This window comes from Bos taurus, chromosome 3, assembly GCF_002263795.3.
Source record: "Bos taurus isolate L1 Dominette 01449 registration number 42190680 breed Hereford chromosome 3, ARS-UCD2.0, whole genome shotgun sequence".
Lineage (NCBI taxonomy): Eukaryota > Metazoa > Chordata > Mammalia > Artiodactyla > Bovidae > Bos > Bos taurus.
The window spans coordinates 55,363,659-55,386,659 of NC_037330.1; the positions used below are offsets into that span (position 1 = coordinate 55,363,659).

General features: G+C 39.4%; 1 long non-coding RNA gene across 1 annotated transcript in view; it reads left to right on the plus strand.

Moving 5' to 3' along the window:
- The first annotated feature begins 611 nt into the window (after window positions 1-611).
- LOC132345001 (uncharacterized) overlaps window positions 612-23,001 on the plus strand; it is an 81,078-nt gene continuing 58,688 nt past the window's right edge. Inside the window, exons 1-2 of the long non-coding RNA XR_009494100.1 lie at window positions 612-721; window positions 3,453-3,480. This is a non-coding gene — a long non-coding RNA (uncharacterized lncRNA). The remainder of the gene's footprint in view (window positions 722-3,452; window positions 3,481-23,001) is intronic.

A 23,001-nucleotide genomic window follows, 5' to 3' on the forward strand; every position in this document is an offset into this window, starting at 1 on the left:
GTCTCCTTGTCCCCTCACCCTTTTGCCTCAGTTCTGGAGCTACAAGTATGTGTCCACCCCTGTTAATTTAGAATTCAAAAATATTAAAAGGAATTTTCTTTTTCTCCCTAAATCTCTTTTTCAGGCAAAACTTACATCATTCATTCATTCAAAAAATTGTTTACTGAATAGCTACGTGAGCAAACATTGGGTTAGATGCCGTGGATGATGTAAGGGTGATTCAAAGAACCATTTCTCATTGACTTTGCTTACAGAACTGTCAATACACGTCACCTTCTTCTGGATAAACTATCCTATTGTATGTTTCTAGATTTAGACCTTCTTGAGGGCTGAGACCATGGCATTGCCTAAGTATTCCTGGAGCAGACACATAAGTGGATATTCAATAAATGTTTTCTGATTTTCCTCCATTCCTCTGAAAATGAGGCCCCTAAACCTCATTCCCAGATGGTGCAGTGGTAAAGAATCCAGCTGCCAAGTCAAGTGATGTGGGTTTGACTGGGTTGGGAAGCTCCCCTGCAGGAGGCAATGGCAACCCACTCCAGTATTTTTCCCTGGAGAATTCCATGCACAGAGTAGCCTGGCAACCTACAGTCCATGGGATCCTAAAGAGTTGGGTGTGACTGAGAACACATTTCAGCTTCAGCAAACACATCACACTGCTTGCTCTGATGTTGACATTGTATGTGGGCTTTCAAGCCCTTGGTCCACGTAGACTGCTGTAAGACTCTGTCTCATTTGTTATTCATTTAAAATGCTCAAGAAGGCTGAGAGGTAGACATTGTTTTGTCCAGATTTTAGATCAGAAAACAGAGAGAGATATGATATTTAAAATAATGAAAATCACAGATGTGCTCTAATTGTGTTTGTGATTTTTTAAAATAGGGATCCTAGCTCCTGGTTTCCCATCATTTTCTAATTTTGTACCTGAGTTCTTGATCCTGAATTAGAACTATAGCCTATTTTTATGAAATTATATCTGGTTAATATTGGCTTATACTTCTAGCCTGTTGAGTCCTTCTGGATTCTTAATATGGTTATTTATCATTTTAGCTATTCCTTTCAGTTTGTGTACTTGTTACTAATATGCTAAGCATATTCTTTCATATAATTTATTGATGAGAAATACTGGTAGTCAAAGATGGAAAGCTGTGTCATCTGTGAGAAACCTTGCTCCAGAATGACATCAATCCACTCATCAATGTTTCTTGGGTACATTTGTTCAACTATTCTATTATGTAGTCCACATTTTTCCATTTTGACCATAAAGATAACATGAAAAGCTTTGCAAATTAAAGTGTATTTTGTTTTAAATCAGATGTTTTTCTACATGAGTTGAATTGTTTCCCGTATAGTAAGCATACAACAATTAGCTTTTAATTTGTTATTCCAGAGGCTATGGTTTGGTTCATACTTTAGTTTAATGTATGTACTAATGAAAAAGCTTTATGTGTACATGTAAGTTTTGTCATCTATTTCTCCCTCATGATATTTTTCCTTTTATTTCTGCCTCCAAATATTTCCATATACTACCTGTTTTAAAATACAGGGGAAAAGTGTATTTGAAAGAAAATGAAAGACTTGATGCGAAATAATATATTTTCCCAAAAGAAACATTCTTTAATGCATACATGCAAAACTTTAACACCTGATTTAAAAATGTATGAAGAAACTCTGTCATGTGGAGGATGTTACTTAGGAGCTGAATTACAGGATTTGTCTGTCTTTCTTTTTCTCTTGCCTTGGGCAATATAGTCTAATTACAAAACTTGCCTTTCATTCTGTTTAGTGTTTCTCAGCTATGCATGAAAAAAGTTAATCAAAAAATAAAATGAAAAACTGTGATGGCTAATCGAAGTCCCATAGATTTCTCTGCTGTTGGCTAGCTTGTCTTTGGGAATGAACTCCAAAATGCTACCTTTAATGCATCAGTAGATGTACTGTGACTATTGGTCTCTTCTCCTTTTAAGGAAAGAGAAAAGATTCCTTTAATTTTAGGATTTGTTTCAAAATTAGAAAATGAAAAGAAAAACATGTCTTTTCCTATCTTCATTTGTCCCTTCTTCATTTATACCTTATCAATACTTGTTGGGAGGTTTGTGGCCATAAAAGACACTAGACCAACAATCTCAAAGATGAGTAATGTCTCTGATTAGAGCAGATAGAGAAAAGCAATTTACACCCCTTGTTCTCTAGTGTGTTTTGTAGGAAAGAAAAATACCTCTTTTTCTTTCTACCTGTCTTAGCTTCATTGGCTGGGGCCCTGTAAATTAGACTGGCAAAAGACAGATTAGTAGGAGAAAAATGTGCAGGTTCATTAGTATGTTATTGTTTAGTTGCTTAGTCATGTCAGACTCTTTTGTGACCCCATGGACTGTAGCTTGCCAGGCTCCTCTGTCCATGGGATTTCCTAGGCAAGCATACTGGAGTGGGTTGCCATTTCCTTCTCCAGGGGATCTTCCTGACCCAGGGATTGAACCCATGTCTCCTGCATTGGCACATAAATTCTTTACCACTGAGTCACCAGGGAAGGCCTTATTAGCATGTATATCATGCATTCACATAGAACAGTGATGAGTAACTCAAAAGCGTGGCAAGTATGTGGGCTTATACAGCATCTTGATAAAAGAACAAGACATTTTTAGAGAAGTGATAACATATGGTTAGAAGGGCTTTGAGCTTCTAGGGAGGCAAATTGTAGGGGAATTAATAGCAGATAAAGCTAGTTAGTTGTTTGTTATGTGGATTCCTCTGATATTCCTCTGGATTCCAGCTTTTTCTGGGCTGACAAGGGTTCTAAAGGTGTCTTTGGTAAAGTCTGTTCTTCCTGGTAGAGAGGGGAGAGGAGACACTAGCAAATTTACATCAGGTTTTAGGCAAACAGGGGCAGGCAGAGAGCTCTTCTGTTTCTTCTAAATTGCTTTCTGCTCAAAATGGCTCTCATGCCACAGAGATATATTTTGGGGTGGCATGTTCTGCTACCCCTCATTTTAGAAGGACACTGGGTTAAAAGGATGATGATTCTTGGCCTATCCTCTGTCTGGCTGTCTTGTCTCGAGTATAGACCTAAATGTCTACCACTAGAACCAGTGGTTGTGCAGGTTTTTCCTCAAGGGCTAAGATGTCATCTCAGTTCATTTCAAATACTCTCCGTGACAAAACTACTGCAAACCAAAAACAATCTAATAAAGTTAGTGCCTTTAATAAGTATCATTACTTAAACCTGGTAAAGTCTTAGACCAGTCTCTTTGTTGTTTGGGAAGCAAAATAAAAGGTATCTCCCTCTCAGGTGGGAGATTGCTGAGAATATTTGAGAGTCTTGTTACTGTTTTCTTTTTAATTGATTTTTTTTATTTGGAGTATAATTACTTTACAATGTTTTGTTAGTTTCTATTGTACAACTGCATGAATCGACTATTTGTATTCATGTATCCTCTCCCCTACCCCTCTAGGTCATCAGGCAACAGCAAGCTGAGCAAGGTGAGCTCCCTGTGCTACACAGCAGCTACCAACTAGTTACCTCTTTCACACATGGTAGTGTGTATGCGCCAATGCTACTCTCTCAGTTTGTCCTCCCTCCTTCCTCTGCTGTGTCCACAAGTCTGTTTTCTATGTTTGTCTCTCTATTCCTGTCCTGCAAATAGGTCCGTCAGTACCATTTTTCTAGATTCCATATCTGATACTGTTTTGAAGTGTTGGTGGCAGTGGCAGTGGGTTGATGATGGACAAAAACAGCATGGTATAATGCAAGTTTGTGGCATTTTTAGCTGAGCCTGTCACACAAAAGATTTTTGGATGGTGTGTATCCACTGATCCTATGGCCTCAATAACCATGCGATTCTCAGTTATTTGAAGTGAGTGCTGTTGAGAAGCAACATATGCTTCTTCTCCTCCATGCAGAGAAACGAAATTTGGAGGTTCACTGAAAGAGAAAACATAGTTTCCTATGGCAGTTTATCTCCAAGAATGAACAATTTCCTGGGATCGTGATAATGGTTGCTAAAACCTCACTGAGAAAGACAATTCCAATGCCCAAATTTGGGCTTAGATCATGTTGCGGCTGGCTCAGTAGAGTGGCAAGGGACCATCAGTCTGCTTTGGAGAGAAGTATCTACTTGGGAATCGTGTGGATGTAGCCTCCCTTTACTGATACTGGATATGATGAAAGAGTCCTAGGGTCTTTCAGAGGGAGTATACCATTCACATAACACAGCACTGTGTAACTCTCGTGAATTTTTTTTTAATGCTGTTTAAACTTCCTTTCATTACGACCTGCATAAAATGGAAAATATGTTAGAGGCTGTTGAGGAGGTTTGTAAATGCTTTATAAGTAACAGCAATGTGACCCAAGTCATGTGCACTTAGGTTTTTTGTAAACATTGAAGGCCAGTTATGAATACTTCAACGCATTAAAACCCTTCTGTTTTAATTTCCTGGCTAAGACAACTTTGGTATTCCAGGATTTAGCCAGCCACAGATTCAACAACTGAGAAGCCAGTTTTCCAGAAATTCTAGCTTTGATTTGATTATTTCAAGGAATAGCAATAGTCAGAAATATCAGGCCTTAGAGCAGAACCAACAGCACAGAGTATAGTGTGGAGCTGTTGCAGAAGACACAAGTGGTGAATCTGTGAGTTCAGAAGTAGTGAGTTGCCCAGGACTCCAGTTAGTTCTCTTGCTTTATTATTGTAAATTGTTGGACATATGAAATTAGGATCATGCTATGTTACAAAATCAACAGTTAAGTATATGAAAAGGTCACTACCTCAGGAAGTCAGGAGACCTGAGTCTTAGTCCCAGGAAATAATTATTAATTATAATCTTCATTTGTGAGCAATTATTATCTTACTACATGTGGGGCATCTTTTCTAGCCTATATAATAATTTAGTCTGGAAGATATTATACCATGTTCAATTTGAAGAAAGAATTGCAGAGAGATTAAATGACTTTCCCAAGATCACTAAGTTAGTAAAGACAGAGTTAAAATTCAGACTCAAGAGTGTCCCCTGAGGCTGTGTCTCTGCTGAATGCTCCATATTCTTTCCTTTGTCTGAAAGCTCCATGTTCTTTCCTTGCATCTTTGTCTTTCCTTCAGCTGTTTCTTTTTTGGAATGAATACCCTTCTTGCTCATCTCAGTCTGTGTGACTTTTTATTTGAAAGCTCATTCTTTAGGCCCGACTCCGGTCTAGTATTTTTAGGAAGACCTCCAGGAACATTCCCATCCATTGGTCTCTCCAAAGTACAACCTCCTGGCCCTTCCTACCATGCTGCTCACTTGGCACCTGCTCGTATCTCTCATGCGATCCTCATGGTTTCTGTTATCTCCCATCTATTGTGAATCACATTTCAGTGTGATGCTTCTCTCTCTCTTCTCTGTCTCTCATTTATAAATTTGGAAGATACTGGGAAACAAAGCACAGGAAAAATACCGGGTATTCTACTACCTCAAATTAGCAAAATTTACCATTTAAAAATACTGGCTTCAAATACTCTCCTGTAAATAAAGAAATAACACCTGACCAATCAAATTGATGTTTTCGTTATACATTTTCCAATCCTATTCACCTCCTCCGAGAGGGAGGTAACCACTAATCTGAATTGGGTACCTAATCTCTAAGTCTAGATTTTTAATTTTTTGTTACACATTCTTATATTTGTGAATATATAATGCCGTTTTGTAATATTTTGGTAAGAGAACATAGTGTAATTACTGCATTAGTGTGTGTTTGGTCGTGTCCGACTCTTTGCGACCTCATGAACTGGAGCCTGCAGGTCTCCTCCATCCATGGGATTCCAGGCAAGAATACTGAAGTGGGTTGCCATTTTCTCCTCTGGGGATATTCTTGACCCAGAGATCAAATCCACATCTCCTGTGCTTCTGTGCTGGCAGGCAGATTCTTTTACCACTGAGCCACCTGAGAAGCCCAATGAATGCATATGTCTTTTGAAAATCTGTGTTTTTAACTCAATATTTTAAAAAAATTGTCACATTAACACATTTAAATTTAGTTTATTCATTTAAATTGTAGCATTCCATGTAATAATCCTAAATGTCTTATTTATCTAGTCCTCTTTTTACAGACACTAGCGTTCTGATGATTAAGTTACAAAAGTTAGAAAACTTTTTTAGTGAATTGGTTTTTCTTTTTGTATTAGACTAAATTCTCTAACTAAAGGACTGTGGATTATGCTTCTTTGTGTTTAGCACCGTAACTACAAATCAGTAGACATTCAAATGAATGAATTTTGATGAAAATATCTGAGTTAACTGAAGTTATTCAACTTTGAGGAGTACTTAGAAATGCGTTTAAATGTACTTGGCAAGTCAATGCTGACTTACGACTGGACAGCAAAAATTCTATATCCACTTCTTACTAGGTCATCTCTGTGATGATCTTGAAGAAATCTAATTGCCCTTGAATATTTGACCTTTAATGTGTCAACATAAACATTTTGTCAGCCTGGCTTCATGGAGATATGGTTAACTGTGCTCGACAGAGATAATAATTTTCTTTAGAAATGTTAAAGGCCATGATCTCCTTCTTCAGACTTATATCTTCTCTTCTGACCCATTTGCTTTCTGAATGTTGTCTAGATGGATCACATCCAATAACTGGGAGAGAGGTGTGAGGTCGGGAGGTAGGGATTGTTGCAAAGAAGGAATGAATGTGTGCCTATGATGTCTTAGAATAATGTCTGCCACATCGTTAAGCTTAAATAGCTGTTACAGCAGAAAGTGAGGTAGTTATTTTATAGCCTTTATCTTAAGTCACTAAGCACGGGTACAGAAATCTTCATGTCTCTTCAGCCCAAGATTGTAATTTATTCTGACGATTCTGATTGGTTACAGTCAAGGGCCTCCACAACAGGAAGACGTGAGCTCCAGAGACCCTCTATCCATGAGTGGCATCAAATGATAAAGAAGAGGCAGCAGGATTGAGCATTGATTGAATAATTAGAATGAGACTGTATTAGGCTTATTATTTCATGTGTAACTCCCCAAGATGTTGGTTATAACCTGATTGCCATAGGAACAGTCCTACCTATTCGTTGTCCAGTGATCTATTGATTTATCATGCATTTAATAAGTACTTGAAATACCTCAATGAACAAAAAGAACAAGATTCCTACTTTTCTGTGGTCTGCATTCTAGCATGGCAAGACAGAAAATAAGCACAAATATGTTAGGTAAATTATATAGAACATTGGAAGGTGATAACTGCTGTGGAAAAAGAAAGATAGTCCCAGGTAAGGGGGATCAGGAATGTTTGATCAAGTAGTATGGTCAAGGGAGGATTTATTGAACAGGTGAGAACTGAGCAAAGACTTAAAGGAGGTGAGGGAACTGACCATGCAGATACCTGCAGGCAGAAGAAGAACCAGCACCAAGCCTATACCTGTCATGCTTGAGGTAAGAAGGCTTGTGTGACTGGAGTGGAGTGAGCAAGGGAGAAGGTTGTAGAAGATGAATTCAGAGGAGTGATGGGGAGCCAGACCATGTTAGGCCTGTAGGCCATTGTGAAAACTTTAATGATCTAATGAAGAGCTTGAGTTAGTGTTCTAAAAGGCCACTCTGACTTCCTTATTGAGAACAGATTTTCAGTGGCAAGGATAGATAGAAGCAGGGAGAACTGTTAGAAAGTTACTGCAGTTGCAGGTCAGAGATGGCCATAGAGATAAGAAGTAGTTCAATTCGGACATGTTTTTATTCTAGGGCTAATATCCTAGAGTAGCAGTCCCCAACCTTTTTGGCACCAGGGACTGGTTTTGTGGAAGGCCCTTTTTCCACAAACTGGGGAGGAAGTGATGGTTTGGGGATGATTCAAACACACTGCATTTGTTGTGCACTTTATTTCTGTTAATATTACATCACCCCCACCTCAGATCATCAGGCATTAAATCCCAAGGTTGGAGACCCCTGTCCTAGAGGATTAGAAGTAGAGTGTGAGAGAAATAAAGAGGCCAAGAGTGCCCCAAAGACTTTTTTTTTTTTTTTTTAACAGATGTAGCTTCTAAAAGCTGAAATGATTGGATTAGGTTTGGATAAGAACATTAGAGATTTTTTTTTTAGAGGTCTATTGATCATCTGGAGATACAAGTTTTGAGTTCAGGAAACAGGTCTTGGCTGAAGATACAAATTTGTTCTCTTTTTTTGCATATAGATGGAATTTAAAGCTATGACATTGTATAAGATGACCAGAGAAGTGAGTGCACCAAGAAAAGAGGACCAATAACTCAATGTTTGAGAGGCTCAACATTAGGGGATCTGGTGAAGGAAAAAAAAAACACTGAGAGAGGCTGACCAGTGATGTAAGTGGAGAAATGAGTGAGTCGTGGATGCCCTGTGGAGAAAGTGTTAAGCAGTGTGATAAAATAAATCAGTGCTAATGATTGGCCAAGTAAGACGAGGAGTAACAGTTTACTGAGCTCTAACTCTGTGAAAGTCATTTGCTGAGCTTGATGAGAGCAGTCTGTGGGAGTGAAAGGCTGCTTGGAGTGGGTAAAGGGAGTACATTGGAGACAGCAAGTAGACTGGTGGTCAAAACTAGTGGTGGTCTTACATAGAATTTGATACCTTTCTTCTTAAGTACTCCTCTGTTGGCCCAATAATGTGCCCAAAGAACCAAAGTTAGAATTTCCTTACTTCCCTTTAGGAGTATCTCTGTATTCAACCACTGAAAATGTAAATATCCTGAAATTGGTATCTCAGAATTATTAAACATTGTGGTATGCACCTGTCTGTTTGCACTGGATCCCTGCAGTGACAATGAAATTGTAGAATTTCAAAACTGGAAAGGATCTTAGATGTAGCATAGTTCAACCCTATTAACAATGGTTTTAATATATATAAGGGAAGTGACTTCCTCAAGGTCACATACTTCTCAGATGACAGAGCTGAGGCTAGAATCCAGGGCTTCTGTTCTAGTGCCTTTCAACTGCATAATATTTTCTCTTGAATTTGATTCAACATGTACACAGGACAAGAAAATACTTGAGGAGATGCTATGTAAATGTCAGTCAAGTGAAAGAAAGAAAGTGAATGAGTTAATAGATGAGCAAAGACAAGACAATGTTTGAAATGTATGGGAAAACCTGTTGAGAATCCAACAGGCTGATGACTGGAGATTTGCTCTCAGGTGCAAAAGGGGACGGAGAAGGCAATGGCACCCCACTCCAGTACTCTTGCCTGGAAAATCCCATGGATGGAGGAGCCTGGTAGGCTGCAGTCCGTGGGGTGGCGAAGAGTCGGACATGACTGAGTGACTTGACTTTCACTTTTCACTTTCATGCACTGGAGAAGGAAATGGCAACCCAGTCCAGTATTCTTGCTTGGAGAATCCCAGGGACAGGGGAGCCTGGTGGGCTGCCATCTATGGGGTCGCACAGAGTCAGACACGACTGAAGTGACTTAGCAGCAGCAGCAGCAGCAAAAGGGGAAAGTCAGGGTGAGAAACTATGAAAACGGAAGGAGAAATAAGTGAGAACTGCAGATTGCATTGTGAGTAGTTTTTAACTTGAAAGCATCAGTGATGTTTAAAAATTGTTTTAAAAGTAAGTGCAAACTGTTAGTGAAGGTTAATGGAAGGGACTGAAGGGAGAAGCTTTTTGCTAATGAGAGCTGGAATGATGACATTTTTTAATATCCTTGCTGACAACTACTGACTTGGTGGCAGCAGGTTTACAATTCCCTGAAAATAACCAGATATAAGAGGTTTCAACTTGCTGGAACTCTTATTATATGCTTGAGTGACTCTTGGAACAAAAGAAAGCTGTGCATGATTGTTTAGCAAAGTATAGGATAAACAAAGCATATGTTTTCTAACATCTACTGACTATGTAATCTGATAGTCTTGTTATATTGGTCTCTGCTCATTTTAAGGTTATGTGAGGAAGATGACTTTAGTGGTTCAGTACATAAATAAATGATGTTAAGACTCCACTTTAACTTATGCCCCTCCATTTTTCATATGTATTTGCTGTTTTTCTTTCAGGAAGGAAAATGCACATTACTTGTTCTCCTGGAAACCTTCCATGTCCTTTTTAAATGCTTTCCCTTTCTCTTTTGAAAGATCCCCCTCACACTGCATAAATAGAAATGTCCCTGAAATTCATTTGATTTCATGGATGGTAGCATACTCATTTCAAATATCTTTGGGAGAACCAGATAAAATAGCTACACTAGCCTGCATTGCCTGATTTAGTGCTAGGGACTGTGGAGAACTGGATGGCTGGGGGAAATTGTAATGGGAAACTCAAGTTAGTTTTCACTTTAAGTTCAGCACCTTGAATCCAGTGGAGTTGAGGGTAGTCAAAAGTTATTACTATCTGATTTGACTGTTCACAGTTCCAAATGAAATAAGTGAGTTGTGCCTCTGTTTTGCTGGTAGTAAGGAAAATGTTTCTATCACCTTGGTGCTAAATGGCAATTCTTGAGCAGTGTCAGCAGAGAACTGGCTGGAAAAGGTGACTTGTTCTTTCTTTCTTGCAGCCATTACTTTGTCAGGGAGAAGGCATATTGGTGAAGCAGTTGGGGCAATCTTACATTTCTGTTTATCAGGCTGCATCTATTCTTGGGAGAAAAAGAAGCCATCCATTTCCAAAGCTGTCAATCTGGTAACCCCAGCCACCACTAAAAGCCACTTCAATTTATTTCTTTGCTTGTTTACACTTTGCAGAGAGTTTATTGTAAAGATATATTAACCAGTAAGATGCCTTTACGATAAATTGCACTCCGCTTTTTGGGAAGAGATGGCAACTTTTGTAAAGGTGCCAAGGTTTTTTAAAAATTATTATTTATTTATTTGGCTCCTCTGGGTCTTTGCTGTTGCACATGAGCTTTCCCTAATTGCAGTATATGGGGCTCTCATTGCGGTGGTTTCTCTTGTGGAGCATGGGCTCTGGAGCATGGGTTCAGTAGTTGTGGCACATAGGCTTAGTTGTGCTGTGGCATCTTCCTGGACTAGGGACTGAACCCATGTCTCCTGCATTGGAAGGCAGATTCTCAATCACTGGACACTGGGGAAGTCTGTCATGGGTGTTTTAAGTAGGAGAAAAAAGTAGTGTTAACACTGAGTGAAGCATCGTTGTCTGGATCTCCATCATTCTTTTTATTTCTATTCGTATGAAGTTTTCATCTCGTATTTACTCTCCTTCTGACCAGCTTCCTTCCTTTCATATCTAACTTTGTTTCTGCTTATTTACTCTTTATTTGCTTTAGAAAAATATTTACCTATTAATTTGGCTGCTTTGGGTCTTAGTTGCAGCACATGGAATCTTTGTTGCATCGTGTGAATCTTTCATTGCAGTGAACAGATTCTCTAGTTGTGGCGCTCGGGCTCAGTGATTGTGGCACTAAGGCTTAGCTGCTTTCATTGCGTGTGCTTTTTATTTCCCTTATCAGGGATCCAACCCATGTTCCCTGCATTGCAAGGTGGATTCTTAACCACTGGACCACCTGGAAGTCCCTTGCTTTACTTAAACATTTTTGGTTTTGTTTCTGCTCCCCTGATTTTTCCCACCTACAAAGAAGAAGCAGACGTTCATATAATAATATTGGAGCTTTCCCTCTGTGTTCCATCATAAGCAGGGTGGGCTAGCATTCCCAGTGCAAGGATATAACCCTTGATCTTACTAGCTAAGATTAGTTGATTTCCCATGGTTTCAAGCTGTTTACATATAGTTCTAAGGGAAACTGAGTAGGGCCAGTTTCCCTTGGCAACCAACCTTAAGCTTGAGGCCAAGAGGAAAATGACAGCGTTTAGTCCTTTTTTCTCTGCAAACACAGAAATCATTCACATTAAGTCTTATAACTTAAGTTTAAGTAAGCCCTTGACAGTGATTCTAGGCACAGACAATATTCTGAGGTCTGACTGAGCCATATCTCCAGCCTAGAGTATTACTAGTGTAGGAAATTCATGGATGAGAACCACCGAGAAAGTATGACTGTTCCTTAAGAATTATGGATAATGTGGTCAATAACCAATTTCTCCCTTTGTCAAGTGGAACAATGTAAAATTATATAAATAAGGTCTTGTGTGCTTTGGCGAACACTTTTGAGTCTGCTACTTTAAAAATGATGGATAAATTTTAAAATGGCACAAATATATTTAGGTGACTTTAACAGTTGAATGCTGAGCAGTAATTATATATCAAGCTTGGAATCACCAAACAGAAATACAGTCTTGTCTCTTGTTTGTGTAGTCAGATTTACTTGAAATTCTGAAGCATCTTACAAGTGATTGGGAAATGGCTACATGTTTTACATAAGAGAACCCTAAAATGGGCCATATTCAGACTTACTTAGCTTGATTTATTTTATTTATCTAAACCTTTATTTAGATTTTATTTTGGTTCTTAGAAAAGTTCTGAAGAATTTTGTTTCTGCTATTAATTATTGCTTTCTTGTGTCATTGAATACACTTATTAAACTTAGAAACTAAGGGCCACATAACATGGTTGTGACATTGAAATCCATTCACTGTTTTATCCCTTGGGGCTCCAAAGCACCATCTGGCAGAGATTAGTTTCTTTAATGCCCCCTGAATGAGTCTCAACCCTAGGATTAATGCCCCTGCATGGAAAGTTTTTAAACTTTGCTTCAACATTGACATCTTCTGGGCTGTAGGCTTCCATTTAATATTTGCTTTCTCCAGTTGCTCCAAAATGTGTATCCCCTATATTAATATTTTCAGTCATTAAGTTCTCATTTCAAGGACTATTGCCCCTAGCCCAGCTTAATCTACTTTTTTTTTTTTTAATGAGTAATTACAGCATTTCATTACCTTTTCATTTTCGTAATCTTCATTACCCCTACCATAGTTTGGTCTCAGGTCAAACAACAGGGAGGGAACACAGCCCTGCCCATTAACAGAAAATTGGATTAAAGAGTTACTGAGCATGGCCCCACTCATCAGAACAAGACCCAGTTTCCCCTACAGTCAGTCTCTCCCATCAGGAAACTTCCATAAGCCTCTTATCCTTATCCATCATAGGTTCAGACAAAATGAAAACCACAATCACAGAAAACTAATCAAACTGATCGCATGGACCATAGCCTTGTCTAACTCAATGAAACTATGAGCCATGCCCTTTAGGGCCACCCAAAATGGACGGGTCATAGTGGAGAGTTCTGACAAAATGTGGCTCACTGGAGAAGGGAATGGCAAACCACTGTAGTATATTTGACTTGAGAACCCCATGAACAGTATGAAAAGGCAAAAAGATAGGACACTGAAAGATGAACTCCCCAGGTCGGTAGGTGCCCAATATGCTACTGGAGAAGAGTGGAAAAATGGTTCCAGATAGAATGAAGAGACAGAGCCAAAGGGAAAACAACACCCAGTTGTGGATGTGACTGGTGATAGAAGTAAAGTCTAATGCTGTAAAGAACAATATTGTATGGGAACCTGGAATGTTAGGTCCATGAATCAAGGAAAATTGGAAGTGGTCAAGCAGGAGATGGTAAGAGTGAACATTGACAATTTAGGAATCAGTGAACTAAACTGGACTGGAATGGGAGAATTTAACTCAGGTGACCATTATATCTACTACTGTGGGCAGGAATCCCTTAGAAGAAATGGAGTAGCCATCATAGTCAATAAAAAAGTCTGAAATGCAGTACTTGGATGCAATCTCAAAAACGACAGAATGATCTCTGTTTGTTTCCAAGGCAAACTGTTCAATATTATGGTAATCCAAGTCTATGCCCCAACCAATAATGCTGAAGAAGCTGAAGTTGAACGGTTCTGTGAAGATCTATAAGATCTTCTAGAACTAGCACCCCAAAAGGATGTCCTTTTCATTATAGGGGACTGGAATGCAAAAGTAGGAAGTCAAGACACAGCTGGAATAACAGGCAAATTTGGCCTTGGAGTACAAAATGAAACAGGGCAAAGGCTAACAGCATTTTGCCAAGAGAATGCACTGGTCATAGCAAACACCCTCTTCCAACAACACAAGACAAAACTCTACACATGGACATCACCAGATGGTCAATACCGAAATCAGATTTATTATATTCTTTACAGCCAAAGATGGAGAAGCTCTATTCAGTCAGCAAAAGTAAGACAGGGAGCTGACTGTGGCTCAGATCATGAACTCCTTATTGCCAAATTCAGACTTAAATTGAAGAAAATAGGGGAAACCAGTAGATCATTCAGGTATGACCTAAATCAAATCCCTTACAATCATACAGTGGAAGTGACAAATAGATTCAAGGGATTAAATATGATAGATAGAGTGCCTGAAGAACTATGGATGGAAGTTCGTGACATTGTACAGTAGAGAGGGATCAAGACTATCCCCAAGAAAAAGAAATGCAAAAAGGCAAAATGGTTGTCTTAGGAAGACTTACAAATAGCTGAGAAAAGAAGAGAAGGGAAAGGCAAAGGAGGAAAGGAAAGATATACCCATTCGAATGCAGAGTTCCAAAGAATAGCAAAAAGAGACAAGAAAGACTTCATCAGTGATCAATGCAAAGAAATAGAGGAAAAGAATAGAATGGGAAATACTAGAGATCTCTTCAAGAAAATTAGAGATACTAAGGGATATTTAAGAGTATCTCTTAATACTATATAGATAAGACGTGGCTCAGAGGTTAAAGAGTCTGCCTGCAATGCGAGAGACCTGGGTTTGATCCCTGGGTTGGGAATATTCCCTGGAGAAGGAAATGGCAACCCACTCCAGTATTCTTGCCTGGAGAATCCCATGGATGCAGGAGCCTGGTGGGCTACAGTCCATGGGGTCTCAAAGAGTTGGACATGACTAAGCGACTTTACTTCACTTTTACTTAATACTATATATAATGGCTCTTATATATTAAGAAATACTAAGGATATTTCATGCAAAGATGACCACAATAAAGGACAAAAACGATATGGACCTAACAGAAGCAGAAGATATTAAGAAGAGATGGCAACAATATACAGAAGAACTATACAAAAAAGATCTTTATGACCCAGATAACCATGATGGTGTGATTACTCACCTATAGCCAGACATCCTGGAATGCGAAGTCAAGTGGGCCTTAGGAAGCATCACTATGAACAAAGCTAGTGGAGATGATGGAATTCCAGTTGAGCTATTTCAAATCCTGAAAGATGATGCTGTGAAAGTGTTGCACTCATTATGCCAGCAAATTTGGAATACTCAGCAGTGGCCACAGGACTGGAAAATGTCCATTTTCATTCCAATCCCAAAGAAAGGCAATGCCAAAGAATGCTCAAACTACCACACAGTTGCACTCATCTCAAACTCTAGCAAAGTAATGTTCAAAATTCTTCAAGCCAGGCTTCAACAGTATGTGAACCAAGAACTTACAGATGTTCAAGCTGGATTTAGAAAAGGCAACCAGAGATGAAGTTGTCAACATCCATTGGATCATCAAAAAAGCAAGAGCATTCCAGAGAGACATCTGCTTTTGCTTTATTGACTACACCAAAGCTTTTGACTGTGTGGATCACAACAAATGTGGAAAATTCTTCAAGAAATGGGAATACCAGACCACCTGACCTGCCTCTTGAGAAATGCAGGTCAAGAAACAACAGAACCGGACATGGAACAATGGACTGGTTTCAAATCGGGAAAGGAGTACATCAGGGCTGTGAATTGTCACCCTGTTTATTTAACTTACATGCAGAGTACATATGTGAAATGCTAGGCTGGATGAACCACAAACTGGAATCAAGATTGCTGGGAGAAACATCAATAACATCAGATACGTAGATGATAGCACCCTTATGGCAGAAAGCAAAGAGGAACCGAAGAGCCTTTTAATGAAAATGAAAGAGGAAAGTGAAAAAGCTGGCTTAAAACTCAATATTCAAACAAGAAAGGTTATGGCATCTGGTCCCATCACTTCATGGCAAATAGATGGGGAAACAATGGAAACAGTGGCAGACTATTTTCTTGGGCTCCAAAATCACTGCAGATGGTGATTGCAGCCATGAAATTAAAAGACGCTTATTCCTTGGAAGAAAAGCTATGACCAACCTAGATAGCATATTAGAAAGCAGAGACATTCCTTTGCCGACAAAGGTCTGTCTAGTGAAAGCTATGGATTTTTCCTGTAGTCATGTATGGATATAAGAGTCGGACTATAAAGAAAGGTCAGTGCTGAAGAATTGATGCTTTTGAACTGTGGTGTTGGAGAAGACTCTTGAGATTCCCTTGGACTGCAAGGAGATCCAACCAGTAAATCCTAAAGGAAATCAGTCCTGAATATTCATTGGAAGGACTGATGCTAAAGCTGAAACTCCCATACTTTGGCCACATGATGTGAACTGCCTCATTGGAAAAGACCTTGATGCTGGGAAAGATTGAAGGCAGGAGGATAAAGGGATGACAGAGGATGAAATGGTTGGATGAAATGCATTACTGACTCAATGGACATGAGTTTGAGCAAGCTCCAGGAGTTGGTGGTTGAAGGGAAGCCTGGTGTGCTACAGCCCATGGTGTTGCAAAGAGTTGTACACACTGAGTGACTGAACTGCAATGAACTGGACTATGCTGTACTTAGTTGCTTCAGTCGTGTCTGACTCTCTGTGACCCCATGGATTGCAGTTTGCCAGGCTCCTCTGTCCATGGGGATTCTCCAGGCAAGAATTCTGGAGTGGGTCACCATGCCCTCCTCCAGGGGATCTTCCCAACCCAGTGATCCAACCCAGGTCTCCCGCATTGTAGGCAGATTCCCCACCAGCTGAGCCACCAGGGAAGTCCAACCATTAAATAAAATTACACGTCCTTAGATTTACTGAATAGTCTATGTCCTCTATGATAAAAACAAAACAAAGCAAAAACTCTCAGATGCCAAAATGGTATCATGTGAAATATTTGTCAGACACCCTACTTCATACTCAGCCCACCATAGTTCTGATTGCATGTTAATTTGTTCAGAGAACATTTAGTGAATCAGGGAATAAACTGGGCATCATTTTTTAAAGCAAACCTCAGCTCAGAAATATAATTAGGTGCCAAAATACATTTCTTCTAAATTTCTCCTAATTTTCCTGTAAATGTGACTCTTTTTTTCTTTCCCCATCCCTTTTTTTGAACCACGATGTTAATTTTTGACCTATTATTGTGAGTTGAGTAAGAATTCCAATGAGAAGAATTCAGCATGAGAAGAATGTGTTCAACATCTTTTATTCATTTAATGCAATATTTGATGCACTGGATTTTAAAAACTTCAGTGAATAAATGTAAATTCTATCTAAAAAAAAATCAAGAAATCAAAGACCATTTTCAGTATTTCTTCCATGATTTAAGAATTTAAAAAATGCTCATAATAACTTGGTTGGGCTTCCCAGGTAGCACTAGTGGTAAAGAACCTGCCCGCCAATGCAGAAGATGTAAAGTGCTGCGGGTTCGATCCCTAGATCGAGAAGATCCCCTGGAGGAAGGCATGGCAACCCTCTCAAGTATTCTTGCATGGAGAATCCCCTAGACGGATGAACCTGGCAAGCTCTAGTCCATAGTGTCACAAAGAGCTGGGCATGACTGAAGCGACTTCACACACACACACACACACACACACACACACACTAACTTGGTTAGTAGTGCTGAAGTGAGAAAGCAGTAGAGGAAAAGTTCTGAAAGTAACTTTAGTTTGGTGCAAAGAACACAAGCTTTAGAAGGTTTTGGGAGAAAGTGAATCACGTTTGGATATCTGTGGTATCAAAGCACTATATTAGGTATTTTACATCAGTGTATCAACCCTCTGATGAAGATGGAATTAATCCTATTTAGTAAAAATTAAACTGAAGCTTGTAGAGGTTAAATTGTTTGCCCAGGGTCACAGAGCTAATAAGTAGCAGGATTGAAATTTAAACCTAAGTTTGATTCCAATTGTTGTTGTTTAGTTGCTAAGTCATGTCCGATTCCTTTGCAACCCCATGGACTATAACCTGCCAGGCTCCTCCATCCATGGGATTTCCTAGGCAAAAATACTGGAGTGGGTTGCCATTTTCTTCTCCAGAGGATCTTCCCGATCCAGGGATCAAACCAATGTCTCCTGCATTGCAGATTAATTCTTTACCACTGAGCTACCTGGGAAGCCCTTGATTCTAATACCCATGCTTATTTTACTGTATTTAATATATACAGTATATTTTCTGTATATAATCAGAACTATATAATAATTTTCATGGGAATCAGCTAGACACAGGTTTACTCCAATCTTCCAAACCCACTTAATACCTGTTTAGCCTGATGAATTTCTCTATATATGGATACTGAGTTAAGAAGAATAGCTTTTAATAATAGATATTTAATATTCTGTATACTTTACCAACCCTGGAGACTGAAATGGCAATCTAGTATTCTTGCCTGGGAAATCTCACAGACAGAGGAGCCAGGCAGGCTACAGCCTATAGGGTTGCAAAGAGTCAGACAACTGATGTGACAGACCACACATGCACACCTTACCAGAGGAAGCTCCTAAAAAATTTGGCTAGCATATGCCAGACTCAGAAAATTTCAGAAATTATACATTAGAATAATTCCCAGTGGTCTCACCAAGAGCTAAAAACAAAATAAATGTCATATACAGTTCTACCTTTTCCTATATTGACTCTGCCTGGAGTTGAGACTCAACTCTCTTCCTCTGATTTCTGCCATCCAAAGTCATAATGTGCTATGTAAGTGATAGGGAGGTCTGTGAGTGACCACCTTAGAGAATCTTTCTTTCTTCCATGAATGGCTGTGAACTCACAATGAGGTCATCATTAGTGAATAAAGTCATTTGGCCAAAAAGTTAGTTTGGGTTTTCCTGTAAGATGTAGTGGAAAAACCTGAACAAACATTTTGGCCAGTCCAATGCCTAGGCACCACACTTTACCAAGATCATCAGATCAGATCAGATCAGATCAGTTGCTCAGTCGTATCCGACTCTTTGCGACCCCATGAATCACAGCACGCCAGTCCTCCCTGTCCATCACCAATTCCCAGAGTTCACTCAGACTCACATCCATCGAGTCAGTGATGCCATCCAGCCATCTCATCCTCTGTTGTGCCCTTCTCCTCCTGCGCCCAATCCCTCCCAGCATCAGAGTCTTTTCCAATGAGTCAGCTCTTCACATGAGGTGGCCAAAGTACTGGAGTTTCAGCTTCAGCATCATTCCCTCCAAAGAAATCCCAGGGCTGATCTCCTTCAGAATGGACTGGTTGGATCTCCTTGCAGTCCAAGGCACTCTCAAGAGTCTTCTCCAACACCACAGTTCAAAAGCATCAATTCTTCGGCGCTCAGCCTTCTTCACAGTCCAACTCTCACATCCATACATGACCACAGGAAAAACCATAGCCTTGACTAGACGAACCTTTGTTGGCAAAGTAATGTCTCTGCTTTTCAATATGCTATCTAGGTTGGTCATAACTTTCCTTCCAAGGAGTAAGCGTCTTTTAATTTCATGGCTGCAATCACCATCTGCAGTGATTTTGGAGCCCAGAAAACTAAAGTCTGACACTGTTTCCACTGTTTCCCCATCTATTTGCCATGAAGTGATGGGACCGGATGCCATGATCTTCATTTTCTGAATGTTGAGCTTTAAGCCAACTTTTTCAGTCTCCACTTTCACTTTCTTTTTTTTTTTTTTTGTTTGGGGCGTCCCCGGGCCTTCTCCTTTTACGCTCCCAGAAAACTCAGCGAGGAAAGAGCTGCTGAGGAAGAAAGACGGCTGCGAGGACGGTTCGCTAGCCGGCGTGTCCGAAAAAGCTCCCGGACAGCGGGATGAGGACCTGCTCCACGACTCTCCACTTTCACTTTCATCAAGAGGCTTTTGAGTTCCTCTTCACTTTCTGCTATAAGGGTGGTGTCATCTGCATATCTGAGGTTATTGATATTTCTCCCGGCAATCTTGATTCCAGCTTGTGTTTCTTCCAGTCCAGTGTTTCTCATGATGTACTCTGTATATAAGTTAAATAAACAGGGTGACAGTATACAGCCTTGACCTACTCCTTTTCCTATTTGGAACCGGTTTGTTGTTCCATGTCCAGTTCTAACTGTTGCTTCCTGACCTGCATACAAATTTCTCAAGAGGCAGGTCAGGTGGTCTGGTATTCCCATCTCTTTCAGAATTTTCCACAGTTTATTGTGATCCACACAGTCAAAGGGTTTGGCATAGTCAATAAAGCAGAAATAGATGTTTTTCTGGAACTTTCTTGCTTTTTCCATGATCCAGAGGATGTTGGCCATTTGATCTCTGGTTCCTCTGCTTTTTCTAAAACCAGTTTGAACATCATGAAGTTCATGGTTCATATATTACTGAAGCCTGCCTTGGAGAATTTTGAGCATTACTTTACTAGCGTGTGAGATAAGTGCAACTGTGTGGTAGTATGAGCATTCTTTGGCATTGCCTTTCTTTGGGATTGGCATGAAAACTGACCTTTTCCAGTCCTGTGGCCACTGCTGAGTTTTCCAAATTTGCTGGCATACTGAGTGCAGCACTTTCACAGCATCATCTTTCAGGATTTGGAATAGCTCAACTGGAATTCCATCACCTCCACTAGCTTTGTTCATAGTGATGCTTTCTAAGGCCCACTTGACTTCACATTCCAGGATGTCTGGCTCTAGGTCAGTGATCACACCATTGTGATTATCTGGGTCGTGAAGATCTTTTTTGTACAGTTCTTCTGTGTATTTTTGCTAAGATCATGGAACAGTATAAATTAAACTTGCTGCAAACTTTGGAGAAATCAAGTTAAGGTTACAGTACTATGTTGGGAACACTAGATAATCTCTTTTGGGGCTTGGCTAGTGTTTGCTCACTTCCTGACTTTATATTTAATCTGAAAAATTTTTGAGAACAAAGTTCTTAGCAGCTCCTTCTATGGGACTCTTCTCTGTGAAGTCTAGGGAAGTCAAAAAGAATACCACTTCTGTGGTTCTGGATACTTACGATACCTGGTTGAGATTTTGATTTAGTCAAAATGTCAGTCTGTTTTGAGGTTCCATTTTTGTTTAGGATTTTAATCAGCTTCATGCAAAAACATATGTGCCATCATGAACTTGGTTCCGAGATGTCCTACAGCATGTGGTAAGGAGTATACTTTTTTGTGTTTTCCTGTTGGTCTTCAGTTTCTTGTTTGCAAACAGAGGGATTTACACCACGTAAGTAGTTCTTAACCTTTTAAGGCCAGAAGCTCTTTTTAGAAACTGATGGAATCTATGGATAGTCTTCTCAGAAAAATGTGCGTAACTGCCATTTCAAGGGGTTGATATGCCACCTACAAGTTTCCTGGGAGCCCAAGAACCCCTGGTTGGAGAATCCCTGTATTAAATGATCCCTTGGTTTTTCACTTAAATATTCCATTATTTCACATTTTTCTGTGATGATTTGAGTGATTGTCATATTGCTAGTAAAAACAGGGCATGAACTACTTAAGTAGATTTAACTTTTGTAGCTACAAATGACAAAATGTCATCTGATAGTTCTCCCCCGCCCCCCTTTTTTAAAGTCTTTCTGAACTCTGTCTGTTCTTTAGAATCACTTGGGGAGTTTTTAAAAATTTCAGTGCCTGGCCACTCCCTAAACCACTTAATCAGAATCTCTGGGGGTAAATTCCAGATATCAGTTTATTAAAGTTCCTCAGGTGGTTTCTTTGTGCAGCTAGGGTGAAAGTCAGTGCTGTGGTAGGACTAAAACATCTTCAGAAGTTTCAAATAACAGGAATATCAACCACCAGCTGAAAATGAAAGGACATTCCATTCTTTATCTGCTTTCAAGGGTTTAGTATTGAACACTGTATTTCTAGCTCAGAATAAAGGTTTGAAAACTCTTATGTGTAATCATGCCTCCCAATGTGTTGTCCTCTTTGGTACGCTGGCCAAGTGTTACTAATACTGAATGGCCTTCCTTGTACTGTTTATAGATGTGGGAAGAGCTCTATTAGTACATTCTCTGTTCTGCCACAAGCACACATTAGAAAAAAAGCTGTTTTCAACATAAGAACAATTACCATTGTGATATTCCAAACTGTGTGCAAATTGTTTTATTATAAACTCTCTGTTGGTCCCTATTTAACTGGGAAATCATTTGCTCTAAATTTATCTAATTCTCTCTGCATGGCATTGACATTTGCTGGCACTGCCAGACTTGCTTCACTTATAAGAAAAAATTCCATGGAGAACAGGCAATGCTCTCATCTAACTGATTAATAATCTCTAGAGGATCTTTGAAGCCTTCTCACGTTAACTCTTCCTGCTCTCTTGCTAATTTTGGTTTTTCATTGAACTAAAAAACACAAACAATGGTTTTCAGGAAATGTAGCAGTAAAATCTTTCTTCATCAGACCAGTTCTCCAGAAAAAGAATGCTCACTGCCAAAGCTTGTAGATGAGAAATGAGATGTGTAATGAAATGTTTGTTTTCAAGAGTTTTACAAGTCAATTTGGGTTACTTCATCAGCCACATTTTATTTCTGTACTAGGCAACTATTACATGTTTTCAATTTGAAAAAAAATGTCCATCTTTGCTTTCCATAGCATCTGCACTATATTCAAACCACTCTCCAATTTAATGCAGACAAAGACTTTCCAAGTCACCAGGTCTGTTTAAGTAATAGGAGTCCATTTAGAATGAACAGAGACAACCTGCATTATAGTGATTTCTCCCTTTATGGGTTTTGTAATTTTCCTACAAAGTTTTGGTGTTTGAGGATGATATTTTGAACACTGGATTTAACTACCTGAAAACCTATGACACAGAATATTCAGCAGCCATTTGGTAGCCTGAAAGGACCTCTCTTAGTTGTGACTATATGCTTACTACTACTTTTCAGGATTAGGATATACTTCAGGAAGATATCTTGCTTTACATTCTTTTGTTATTTTCCTTATAAATGCTATTCAAATATAGAGCTAAGGGAAAAGTCAGATATGAATTCTGAGTCACTAAGGGGAACAATCTGAATGTAAATTTCATGGTACCATTGAAAACTGCAGATCTTGATTGTGACTCTTGCTAACACAAATATTGCCCCTGAGAAATGGGCACCCATTAATAATT